Source organism: Lynx canadensis, chromosome B2 (assembly GCF_007474595.2).
Source record: "Lynx canadensis isolate LIC74 chromosome B2, mLynCan4.pri.v2, whole genome shotgun sequence".
NCBI classification, from domain to species: Eukaryota; Metazoa; Chordata; class Mammalia; order Carnivora; family Felidae; genus Lynx; species Lynx canadensis.
In genome coordinates this window covers 121,264,768-121,276,799 of record NC_044307.1, presented here as the reverse complement: position 1 = coordinate 121,276,799, position 12,032 = coordinate 121,264,768, and positions in this window count along the sequence as shown.

The following is a 12,032-nucleotide window of genomic DNA, read 5'->3' as shown; positions in this document are numbered from 1 at the left end:
AAAGGAACATGGAAGTCAAAGACAATATCAATGGCTGATGACCTAGAGGGGCTTTTTTATGTATGTGATAAAGGCATGTTTATTTTTTTTTTCTTTTTTAAATTTCTTTAACGTTTATTTATTTTTGAGACAGAGAGAGACAGAGCATGAACGGGGAGGGTCAGAGAGAGAGGGAGACACAGAATCTGAAACAGGCTCCAGGCTCTGAGTTGTCAGCACAGAGCCCGACGCGGGGCTCGAACCCACAGACCGTGAGATCATGACCTGAGCCAAAGTCGGCCGCTTAACCAACTGAGCCACCCAGGCGCCCCGATAAAGGCATGTTTAAAGCAGGTATACCGTCAACCACTTTTTGAATGGAGTCACAGGTATGGGACCCTAAGGAGGAAATCATGAACCTTAGAAGGACTTCAGCATTCATGACTGAAGCCCACTGGGTTCTAAGTGAAAAATCAAACAGGTAGAAGTGGTTCTTTAGTCATTTTATTTCTTTCATTTGCAGCCTCCCTTATATAAAGGGTGCAGGAGAGTCTCATAGTTTCTTAAGAGGGTAGGGGGCAGAGCATCTCCATCAAAGTCATCTGGGGTGCTTGCTAACGGTGTATTCCCAGCCCCCATCAAGAATCAGAATCACTAAAGTTTGGGGCCTCAGGAATCTGTATTTTATTTTATTTTTTTTAAATTTTTTTAACGTTTTACTTATTTTTGAGACAGAGAGAGACAGAGCATGAACAGGGGAGGGTCAGCGAGAGGGAGACACAGAATCTGAAGCAGGCTCCAGGTTCTGAGCTCTCAGCACAGAGCCCGACGCGGGGCTTGAACTCACGGACCGCGAGATCATGACCTGAGCCGAAGTCGGCCGCTTAACCGAATGAGCCACCCAGGCGCCCCAGGAATCTGTATTTTAAATTTTCTATGTATTTAATTTAATTTAATTTGTTTAACATATTTAATTTTAATGGGTACTCTTTTTGGACACTGAATTTTGAGAACCATTTCACCAGGATCTTAAGAGACTTTCAGATCTCTAGTTAACAATGGAATCCCCTAAAGAGTTAGCATGGGACACAGTGGGCTCCAAGATGCTTTCGACCCTCCTGCAGAACTGCCCGAAGGTAGGTGGTTGTTCTTACTGTGTACGAATCCTCCCCCAACATACAAATCTCTCAGGGGCAATAGTGCGGCCTCTCCCTTCCTTTAGATTTTCAGCAGTGGCAATAACAATGCTGCTGTAAGTAAATTGGGCAAATAGTCTTGTAAGACTAGACATGAAATGCAGCATAGAGTAAGTGAAATAAGGCAGAACAATTATTTGCACTTACTGTATTACCCTTAAAGGAATATCCCACTGGTATTTAGTCAGGATACATCTTCCCCAATTGCCTACTTTCACGAAGCCCACAAGGACACGGGAAGGTGGATGAGAGGGCTTATGTGCTCATTGGCAAAATTCTGTTAAGAGGACAGTGCTTATGGACTGAGGTGAAACCTAGGGTGACCCCCAAAAGGGGTCCTAGAGCTAGAAAAGGCCCTGGCATATGCTGGGTGTTCAATAAATGCTTGTAGCACGAAAATGAACATTGTGATCCCAGTGCTTCTCCCTTTTCGCTGACTCACAGTCTCCTCCGCATCCCAGCCCGTTGTTTTCCCTACCTATTTGCCCTAATGAGCCGAAGAGCCTACTAAATACCTGCAGTGCTTGCTCTGAAAACATCCAGCGGTATTAATGAAGAGAAATGGTCTTGGTGAATCCCATCAGACATCACTTGTTACCGTTCAGACAACGTCAAGCATTAGATCTTAGCAGAGACCCTAAGGTGATCAAGTTTCGGTGCAAATCAAAATGCCTCTAGGCAGTCTTTCCCGAGAATCTCGGTCATTTCTTCTTTCTACTCATGGACACTGCCTTAACTATGGTAATTGGAAAAGACTACTTCACATGGATTATTGCAGGCGGTTTTAACGCCTGCCTCTAGAATGCAAGCTCAGTGAAGACAGGAACTAAAAATACACTTAACGCTCTTTATAGGCACGAAGAGGTTACAGAGTTTCAGCAGCTTGCAGGCAGTTAAAAACTACCTTAACAGCAGAATGAATGACAGCCAGGATCCTGGCAAAAAAAGAAAAAAAAAAAAAAAAAAAAAAAAAAAAAGAAGCCAGGAAAAAAGTACTCACGCCTAGAGGGGGCTGCTGGATGGTAACATGGACGCCTGAGGGAGAAACCAGTGGTAAGGTCCTGCTCATAAAAGAGATTCAGAGCCAAATGCTCACTTACTCCCAAGGACTGGCCTGACTCTGAGCATGCTGTTTTCGGTGGGGGGCCAGGAGGGAAGAGGAAAGAGAAAGAAAGAAAAAAATATGGCAGCTCCAACAGCCTCGGGGCCCAAAGTATTTGTACCGGTTCACGGAGCTTCTCGGCCTCCCTATCCTGTGCCTGCTGCAAGTGAATGACCCCCTCCCATCCTTCCCATTGGGAAACAGGTGTCGCCTGCCAATTAGGATTTAAAAATCAACAGGGGCTTCTTGAGAGAATGATGACAAGCCTAATTGCAAGAAGCAGCTGTAGAGCCTTTGGCTACACTGGGGTGGGGTTTATTAATCCCCGTTTTGCTGGGTGCCTGGCACAGAGCTGGGGTCAGCTCCCCTGTCACAGGGTTGAAGCTGTAAAATGTAGGGCGAGTATTTAATGGCCTGAGCTCCGCAGGAGGGATTAGAGCACTCGGCACTGATCCTGTGAGTTGGGCGTGTAAAAGTCAAGTGGGCACAAAGGCACTGTCAACAGGCAACATCAGTTCAAAGGGCTGCCACCGCCATAGAACGTGACCAGCACATTTACCCAATGCCGTGTGAGTTATTCAATCTTCCCGTTTTTACTGGCCTGTTGTCGGGACCCCACCCCTTGTCCAGGCTGAGAACCTGGAGGTTCTCAGAAGTGTGGCCTCCTGATGGTTAGTGACATCTGCTTCTGTAACGTACGTACATTACATAAGCCCGGATTGGAAGAGAGCAAGAGAAGTGTGGTAGTGCAATAGTACGCGATAGGTGTGGAAGTGGCAAAGCCAAGCCAACAGGAAGCAAACAACAACGACGACGACGACAATTGTTGTCCGTGTGAAGGGCCTGTGTGATTAAAACTTTTAAAAGAGATTAAAATTATTACCTTGAAAGAGCCTTCTGTTTTCCTAGTGGCAGAGCCTCATGAGATTCTTCAGGGTCCTTCTATGGGTGTGTTTTCCACACAGCATGTCTGTGGATACATGTTCCTGTGCACGTGCTTATATGCTCAGGGAAGCCCTTCTCGGTACTTCTCTGTGCCTCGTGGACACATTGTTTACGCCTGCACACCAGCTTTTCTTCGAGTGCCTTTACTGTTTGCTTGTACACTATTTGCTCGCTCATCCATTACCAGAGTGCCAACTTTTTTCAGGGTCGATGTGTGTTTTCATGGTTTTTGTACCCTTATCGGCTAGCCTAGTACCTACCATATAGTAACAGCTCAATAAATGTTTCTTTAAACTCCCACTTCCCAAAGGACGAGGCGTGGAATCTGCCAAAGCATTGGTAACAATTACCAAGGCAAACATACTGAGACCGACCGTGGGGTTCTGTTGCCATCTAAGAAGTCATTCCTTTAAAATGCCAGTGAAGACAGGAAAGTCCAAGAAACATTCCTCCGGAAACACATGCAAACATTCATTCTGGAATGCCTTGGCATTCTCTCATAAGAATAGCTCAGTGAGAGCCCGGCAGAGAGAAAAATGAAACCAGAGAATAACATTTGCTCATAGAAACTTTCAGACCTTAATATAGGCAGTGCTGAGAGGTCAAGGTCAAGTGAATTAACAGGATGAAGAGTTTTCAGTAGGGAAATTCTGCAAGTCCTATAAACACATTAAAGTCTGCCGTAAAAACTAGTCTCTATACCAATGAAATCCTTTTCAACTAACCGTTCCTGGAATCCTACTCCATATTACCTTTTGTTCTGACCAACAGAAGTCAAAGAGGAATAACATTTTGCCTTTGCCTTAGGCTGCTTCTAGTAGGGGAGTCAAGGGCTATGCCATGAGCACGCATGCACTGAACTCCATGCCCTGCTACAGAATGGATTGTACTCTACGGGGAGATGGTTTCAGTCTGAGTGGGATTTGCCAACCCAAGACAGGGATATACTCACGTTCAGAAGACAAGTTTTAGGAAGAGGAATTCATTATTATGACCAATGAGAGTACAAGGTGTTTAAGGAAGAGGCAAATGAGGTCCATGGGCAACCCAGAGTGAGAGTGGGCTGAGAGGAGGATGAATCCAATACTCCTGGTGCCCCAGTGTCATGGTAGGATCTCTGCTTGATCTCGTACAAGATCCTGGGGTCTTGCAAACAGATTCTCAAAGAGCAGGGAGGCAAGCTTAGTCCTGCTCTATTACCCCAGTGGGCTGGCTCACAGGGGATTGTATTCGAAGGGCGGAGAGCAACTTCAGGTAACAGTTTAACACTTAATCATCTTGGCAAAAAGGATCTGAAGTCTTCAGTTAGGGATAGGGACAAAGGAGTGAGGTGAGGACAGAGATTTAAAGAACATTTCAGAAATGGTATGGAGGAGCCTGGAGAAGGAAGGCAGAGCGGAGGGGCTATACTATAAAGTTCAAGGTTTGTAGTCTGGGGAACAAGGTGGATGGCTATGGTGTAAAGAAAGATAGGGAATCCAAGCTGAATTCTGGACACAGTAAGCGCAGAATTTGTAAGTAAAGATAGCCTTATAAAGAGGCAGACAGGATTCACATCGGGGTCTGAATTTATACTTAATAAAAAATGCTTCCTAAAAATGTTTTAACATAATGGGTCATTATGTAGAGAAATAAGTCCGCGTAAAGTCATTGCGTGATAAACACAATTAAAAAGTTATCTTGTAATTTCAAATAATGTGTATATAAGGTGGAACAAGAAAGGGACCGATACATTTGATCTTCAAGATACAAAGTTGAATTAACTGCTTGCTTCAGTAAGCCAAATCTTGGCTAGTCGTATCGAGCAAAGAAAGATCTTACAAAGGGTTTAGGGAAGAACATATTTTGGGTGGTGTTGGTTACCAAAGCCAGAGGAGGTTGCCACCGTCTGGGAAGCAGGGTTTTGTGGTGGTGACAGAGGCAAGACTGGGTTGATTCCAGCCTTACAGGCTTCTTCACTATAGGGTGTGTGTGCCACCCAATGGCTGGCTTTGAAAATCTAAGGCTGACACTGATTGGTTGGTTTTCAGAGCGGTGTTCCTGAGAACAAACGGGTGTTAACTGATTAGGCAAGTTTGTTTGCTTGTGTTTGCCCTTGAACTGAAATTTATTGATTAAACAGCGTAAACACTTGTTTCTAGCCCTTATTGTTTAGCAAAGCTCTAAGACTCTCAGGCTTCTCCTGGGAGCCTTGGGAGTTTGGTTTTTCTTTAATTCTTCTCAATAGACAGGAAACCAAGGCAGTAATGGCCAAATTGTCGATTTCAATGCATTACTACTCTGCAAATAAAAAGCATCTCCATTTTTTTAACTTCTCCTAACAATAGCAGAGTATCAACCAACAAAGATTTCCAATATTGCCAAGTATTTTGAATCAGTGTGATCTTACCAATTGATTAACCTTCCATAATTTGACTGGCACGCAACCTATCTTTTCATTATGCTTATTTTCACAGTGTTGTGCATTGTCTCACTCTATGAAGATTTCAAACCCAGTACGGAAGTGGGACAGTTGAAATTCAGAATGAATTTAGCTTAGGGGTTGTGTAGGACTGTGTGCTGTGCGTTTTTTTCTGTAAATTATCGGTTGTGCCTGTCAAACTGTTTAGATACTTTGAATTCTACGGTAATTTTTGGTAAGGCACCATTTGGTTCCCCTACAGCTGATGTCTGGAGCTATATGTGTTTCAGCTGTGGTGTTGGTCCCGACAGGCTGACAGAATGCTTGCTAAGTGGATGTCTAAACAGATGTCTAAGTACATATGCCTTCTCTGCACTGGATCAACAGAAGGCCTGCATTTTTTGGAATCCACTATACTGTTTATATTGTGATGTAAGCTTTGGAAGCCGTTTTAATTTTTCTCTTAATACAGCTGAAAAAGGGTTCCGTTTCAAGAATTATTAAACTGAAAATGGAGTTCGATTCCAAATACCACGCCACAGAGCCCCCCTTATAGCACTTATCCCAGGCAAAGTACTTGTCAATGCTCCTAACCTTGTCCCTCCCCAGGTTCCCAACACCCTTGGGGATCAGGCTTTCTTCCTTTGCTATTTTGGCCCCATGCCTAGTAGAGGGCTTGACACATAATACGTACTCAATAAGCTTTCACTGGATAAATAAATCAGTAAGATTCTAATGCCAGATGCCAAAATATTTCTTAAATGCAGAGGTAACATATTCATTTTATTATGCTCATTTCCAAGTTCCATTCAACTATAAATACTTAGAATCCCCAAACAGGAAGAAATGTTGGAAACAATAATTTCCAATCCCTTGTTTTACTTTATAAGGATTCCTGAAAAACAGAGTAGAGAATAAAATAATTTTTTGATGAGACTTGAGGGCATTATCCTAAGTGAAATAAGTCAGACAGAGAAAGACAAGCACTGTGTAATCTCACGTAGGTGTAAAATCTAAAATAAAACCAAGAAAAACCCAAACTCACAGACACGGAGAACGACTGGTGGTTGCCAGAGGTGGGGAGTGAGGGCCGGGCAAAACGAGTGAAAGGGGTCAAAAGATACAGACTTCCAGTTATAAAATAAGTAAGTCCTGGGGATATGATGCACTCTACAGTGATAGTTAACAACACTGTCTTGAATATTTGAAAGTTGCTAACAGAGTAGATCTTCAAAGGTCTCATCATAAGAAAAAGAATTGTAACTATGTATGGTGATGAATATTTCCCAATATATACAAATGATAAATCATTATCTTGTACGCCTGAACTTAACATAATATTATATGTTAAGTTCTAAAAGAACTAAAAACTAAGATCAGGAAATAGGTCTTTTGACTCTTAATCCAGGGCTTTTCCTATCATCCCATAGTGGTCTTTTTAAATATATTTTTAATTTCACCTATGAGTCCAAAAACAGTTTCTAAACCTCATTTTTGTATCAGCTTCATTGGACAATTTAAATTTAGTTTCCATATTTTCACTAAAATCAGATTGAGAGAGCAGAGTTCTTGCAATCAGTTCTTTTGCCGGCATTAAAGCACTAAGACATTTTCCCAATGATTGTCACTTCATATTTCAAGCTCCCACCCTCAGCTTCTTCCTATGTTGATATCACAGGAAGACATGTCTCCAAAGAAAAGAATTCTAATGACAATGGGAAGGAGACAAAAGATAAATCATAATTTAAATTAGATTTCAGATTAGATTTCAGGCTTGATTAAATATCAAAACATCTGGTCCACCCGTGGTCTGATATGCTAAAGAGGCACCCTCTTGGTTTTCCTTGACAAGTGATGATCTTTTGTGTTCAAATCACTCATTTCTTATTTTCTCAGGCAGAAGCAAATATTACAACTCTTGACCTTAGGGAACCTACTTGTTGAGGAGCAAAAAAAGGAACATACCTTGAGTGAGAAGGAAATAAGCTAGAAAATACTAGCATATATGGCTTTGTGAGGTCGTTTGTGAACGGAATCACACTTTATAGAAACTGAAGAGTTTCTGCTGCTAAGGAACCTTGGATAAAAGTCTTTTGTGGGGCGCCTGGGTGGCGCAGTCGGTTAAGCGTCCGACTTCAGCCAGGTCACGATCTCGCGGTCCGTGAGTTCGAGCCCCGCGTCAGGCTCTGGGCTGATGGCTCGGGGCCTGGAGCCTGTTTCCAATTCTGTGTCTCCCTCTCTCTCTGCCCCTCCCCCGTTCATGCTCTGTCTCTCTCTGTCCCAAAAATAAATAAACGTTGAAAAAAAAAAATTAAAAAAAAAAAAAAGTTTTTTTTTTTTTTTTTTAAAAAAAGTCTTTTGTAAGTGGAAAAAAAAAAAAACAAAACAAACCTTCAAGTACAAATATAAAAATGCCCATAATTTCTTTTTCTTAAAGACAGACACACTGGGTTGCTGATCTGGGTTGCTGATATGAAACCAAGTAACAGCCTTGTGACTTCTTTTTTTTCCTCTTGAAATGGAACCCCCACTTGACTTGGAAAGATCTATAGGACATTCATATTCCATTGACCTAAACAATCCAAATAATTGAAGGTGGATGGTAGTATTTAATTTGTAGACACTAGAAAAAACCAAGGTGCCCTTAGCAAAAATCAGGGAGTTTTCCTGAAAGATATTAATGAACTATGCAAACTCACATTTCTGTGAGTCAACTGGCAATAACCAGAGGAGGGTAAAGAAGGTGTTCATACATGTGGGTGTTTAAGTGGGGCCCAGGTAAATCCTTTGATATTATTCCCCTGCTACTTTTCAACCACAGAATGAGATAATGTACCTAGAAAAATGATTAAAAGAGTCTCTTAATGTTCCTGGACAGGAATTGCCAATTTTTTTTTTTTTTTTCACCCTGGAAGAATGTAGAAGTGACTGGTCATAGTTCTATGAAGAAGGGTGTGGGAAGATACTTGGTGATGATAATGTGCTCTTATTCAGGTGGACTGTTAAAGAAAATTGGGCATTCCTTGGAATAATAAAAGATAGGATCATTTAATAATTGTTGATCCTGGCTGTATAGTAAAATATTTGGAGAAGTAAAAAACAAAAAACAAAAAAAAACAAAAAAAAACCACCAAAAAACCCAAACCCAAACCAAAAAAAAAAAAAAAAAAAAAACCCCACCAAAATCAAAAACCATTGTCTCGGTTCCACTTCAAATCATTTAAATCAGAATCAATGAGAGAGGGGTTTTAGTATTTTTTATTTTTATTAAAAAAATATTTTTTTTTTATTTTTGAGAGACAGAGCATGAGCGGGGGAGGAGCCGTGAGAAGAGGAAGACACAGAATCCGAAGCAGGTTCCAGGCTCTGAGCTGTCAGCACAGAGCCCGACACGGGGTTCGAACCCACGAACTGTGAGATTGTGACCTGAGCTGAAGTCGGATGCTTCACTGACTGAGCCACCCAGGTGCCCCAGGTTTTAGTATTTTTTTAAAAACCTCCTATGTAGTTCAAATGTACAGCTAAGGTTTTGAATAATTTAACCCTTTAAAATGTGTGTCCTAACGACTAGCTGTTTCATCACCCATCCTTGCCCTCAGAGATGATTACAGCTGCCCCTCTTGCTCTACAAAAGTTGCTTTGGACTCAGACTCTGGTCCCCGTCACGCCCCTCTATTTTCCATGTAGCCACCAGGGCAGTCTTACAATTAAATCTGACCATGTCATTCCCTAGCTGAAACCCACGAGCTCTCCCACACAGGTCTAGTATTAGGTGAAGTTCGAACTCCTCAACGTGGAGTCCAAAATCCTTCCTAACCATCCTGATGCCTTCTATGCTCAATCCCTATGCTCAATCTCCACCGCTCCTTCAAATTCATTGTTCTCTCCAGGATATGGCTGCTAGGTAAAATACAGGATACCCAGCTAAATTGGAATTTCAGAGAAATAACAAATAATGTAATATTTGGAACACAGTTATACTAAAATATTATTTGTTGTTTCTCTGATATTCCAATTTAGCTGAGTGTCCTTCTGCATTTGTATTTGCTAAATCTGCATCTCACTCCAGGAGGAATTCTGGGGAATGGTATCTGCCCCTTCATGCCCAGGCCGTGCATGATGCTCTGGTCTCCTCTAGCTGACATGCCTTTGCTTGACTGCCAAGAGCTGGTTGAGGTCCCGCCTATTCTTTTCCAGGCAGTCAGGTCCTCCTTCCTCTGAACACACTTCTTTCTTCAAACTTCCACCTAAGGTTAGAATCGGCTTGTTGCCTATCTCCTTGCCCTGCTCTCTCTCCTGAGTCAACAGTAAGACCAACTTGGTGTTGGAACTGAGTCGTTTTTTGTAATCCTAGCTCCTAGCTGTGCCTTGTGCATGGGTGATTAATAAATGCTTGGAAAGTCACCAAAAAACACTCCTAGGAAACCCTGGCCAATACAGTGATTAGAAGTACTACCGTAGTTTTTAGCAATACAAGCATCTTCTGGAACATGACCAACACACTCAAGTCACCTGTGGCAGCCCATGCCTCAGGATACTGTACCCTCTGGATACTGTGTAATGCCTGCCATCTGTGGGCTTCTTTCTCTACCCTACCAAAAAATACATTTTGTTTTTGTTGTTGATTTCCTTTAGAGGAAGGTCCATAGAATGAACGCTCTTTAAATATATCTCATTTAACTCACAACAACTGTATAAGATGGGTTGTTGAAGGGTTAGAGATGAGAAGTTGAAGGCTCAGGGAGGTATGTAATTACCATAAGGTAGTAAGAAGCACTCTAGGATTTAGAACCAGGGGTGTCCTACTCTAAATTGTGCTCTTTTGAATTGATTGTGCTGGTTTATTTCACTTTTTAGCCTGTTCGTAAGTATCAGTGACAGCTTCATCCAGGAGTGAGGTAGACAGGATTCAAGATGCCGCCCCACCCCCACCCCCCGCCGCCAATGACTCCCACTTCCTGGTATTGACACTCTGTGTATCATCCTATCACATTATGTCATGGTTGATCTGTGTGACTAACACCACATGGCAAAAGGTATACCACTTCCGAGATTAGGTAGAAGCTTCCATTTGAGGCACTTCCATTTGAGGCAGTCTTGCTAGCTCACTCCAACTCCTCCTCTTGGATCTCTCACTATGAGACAAGCAAACTGCCATATTGTGACCAGTGTTACTGAGAGTTCCATGTGACAAAGAACTAAAGCCTGAAGCCAAGAGACAGGAAAGAACTGATTCTTGCCAATGATCATTTAAGTGAGCTTGAAAGAAGATTCTCCAGCTAGTTAAGCTCTGAGATGACTATAGTCCTGGCTGACAGCTTGATTGTAATCTTGTGAGCCACTCTGAGTCAGACCACTCAGCTATGCTGCTCCTAGATTACTGACATTCCGATACAATGTCAAAAAACCAAGTGAAACCAAGTGATAATAAATGCTTGATTAGCTGCTAGGTTATGGAGTAATTTGTTACACAGCAATAGCTAACTGACACACAGGGTAGACAAGTCTTTCTCTATCAGCTTTCTGACAGAGTTGGATAAAGGAAGGTTTAGTCTCCGAAATCACACCATTTTAACCTACTTCCTGCCTTGGTTCACATGGTGACAGATAAAGACCTTCTCTTTTATGCTGGAATCCAAGTGTCCAAGCTTTGCTTCTAGTGTATCAAATATGAAGTGGAAATAGCCCCACCAACTCTTCTTCACAATATAGCAACTGGGGTGCAAACAATCCCCCTTAAGCTCTTGACTCTTCCCAAGGCCCCAGTGGGTGGTTATTTATAGCCAATTCTGAATTATTGCCGCATAACTTCCCCGATTGCAGTTTGCACAGTATTTATTGGGTAGCCTTTAATGATGAATAGAGTGAGAAACACCAGGCAAAGAATATGGTAATAACAGCACATAAATTTTATTTTCATTTAGCATGAAAACACCTGATTTCCTTCAACATTGTAAACATGTCACATTATTAGGCAGTGAAAGGCTGATGAATTTAGACATTTATTTAGACATTGTTTTGAATGGAAAATGTCCTTTAATTCCACTTGCCTCCACTATTACAGATCATTTTATATTTATTTATTTCAGTTTGGTTTAATTAAAAAAAAAATCCCAAGGAGAGAGAGCAAGTGGAAAGTTTCTCAGGATGGGATTAGTTATTTTAAAGATATTTCTCTTCTTATTCTCCTGAGAACAGAAAGCAGCCTCAGGATATAGAACACTCTCTGGTCAGAGTTGGCAAAAAGCTCACGCTTTGTAGCAGTAAACACAATTAAAATGGAGTGTTTAGAAGGAAAGTCTGCTAGACCATTTCTTAAAAAAACAAAACACAAAAAATGCACTAATTATGTACAATTCTGTCATTAAAGAAGGGGATTTCAGGCTAGGAAAGCATCTTATCCCTTGAC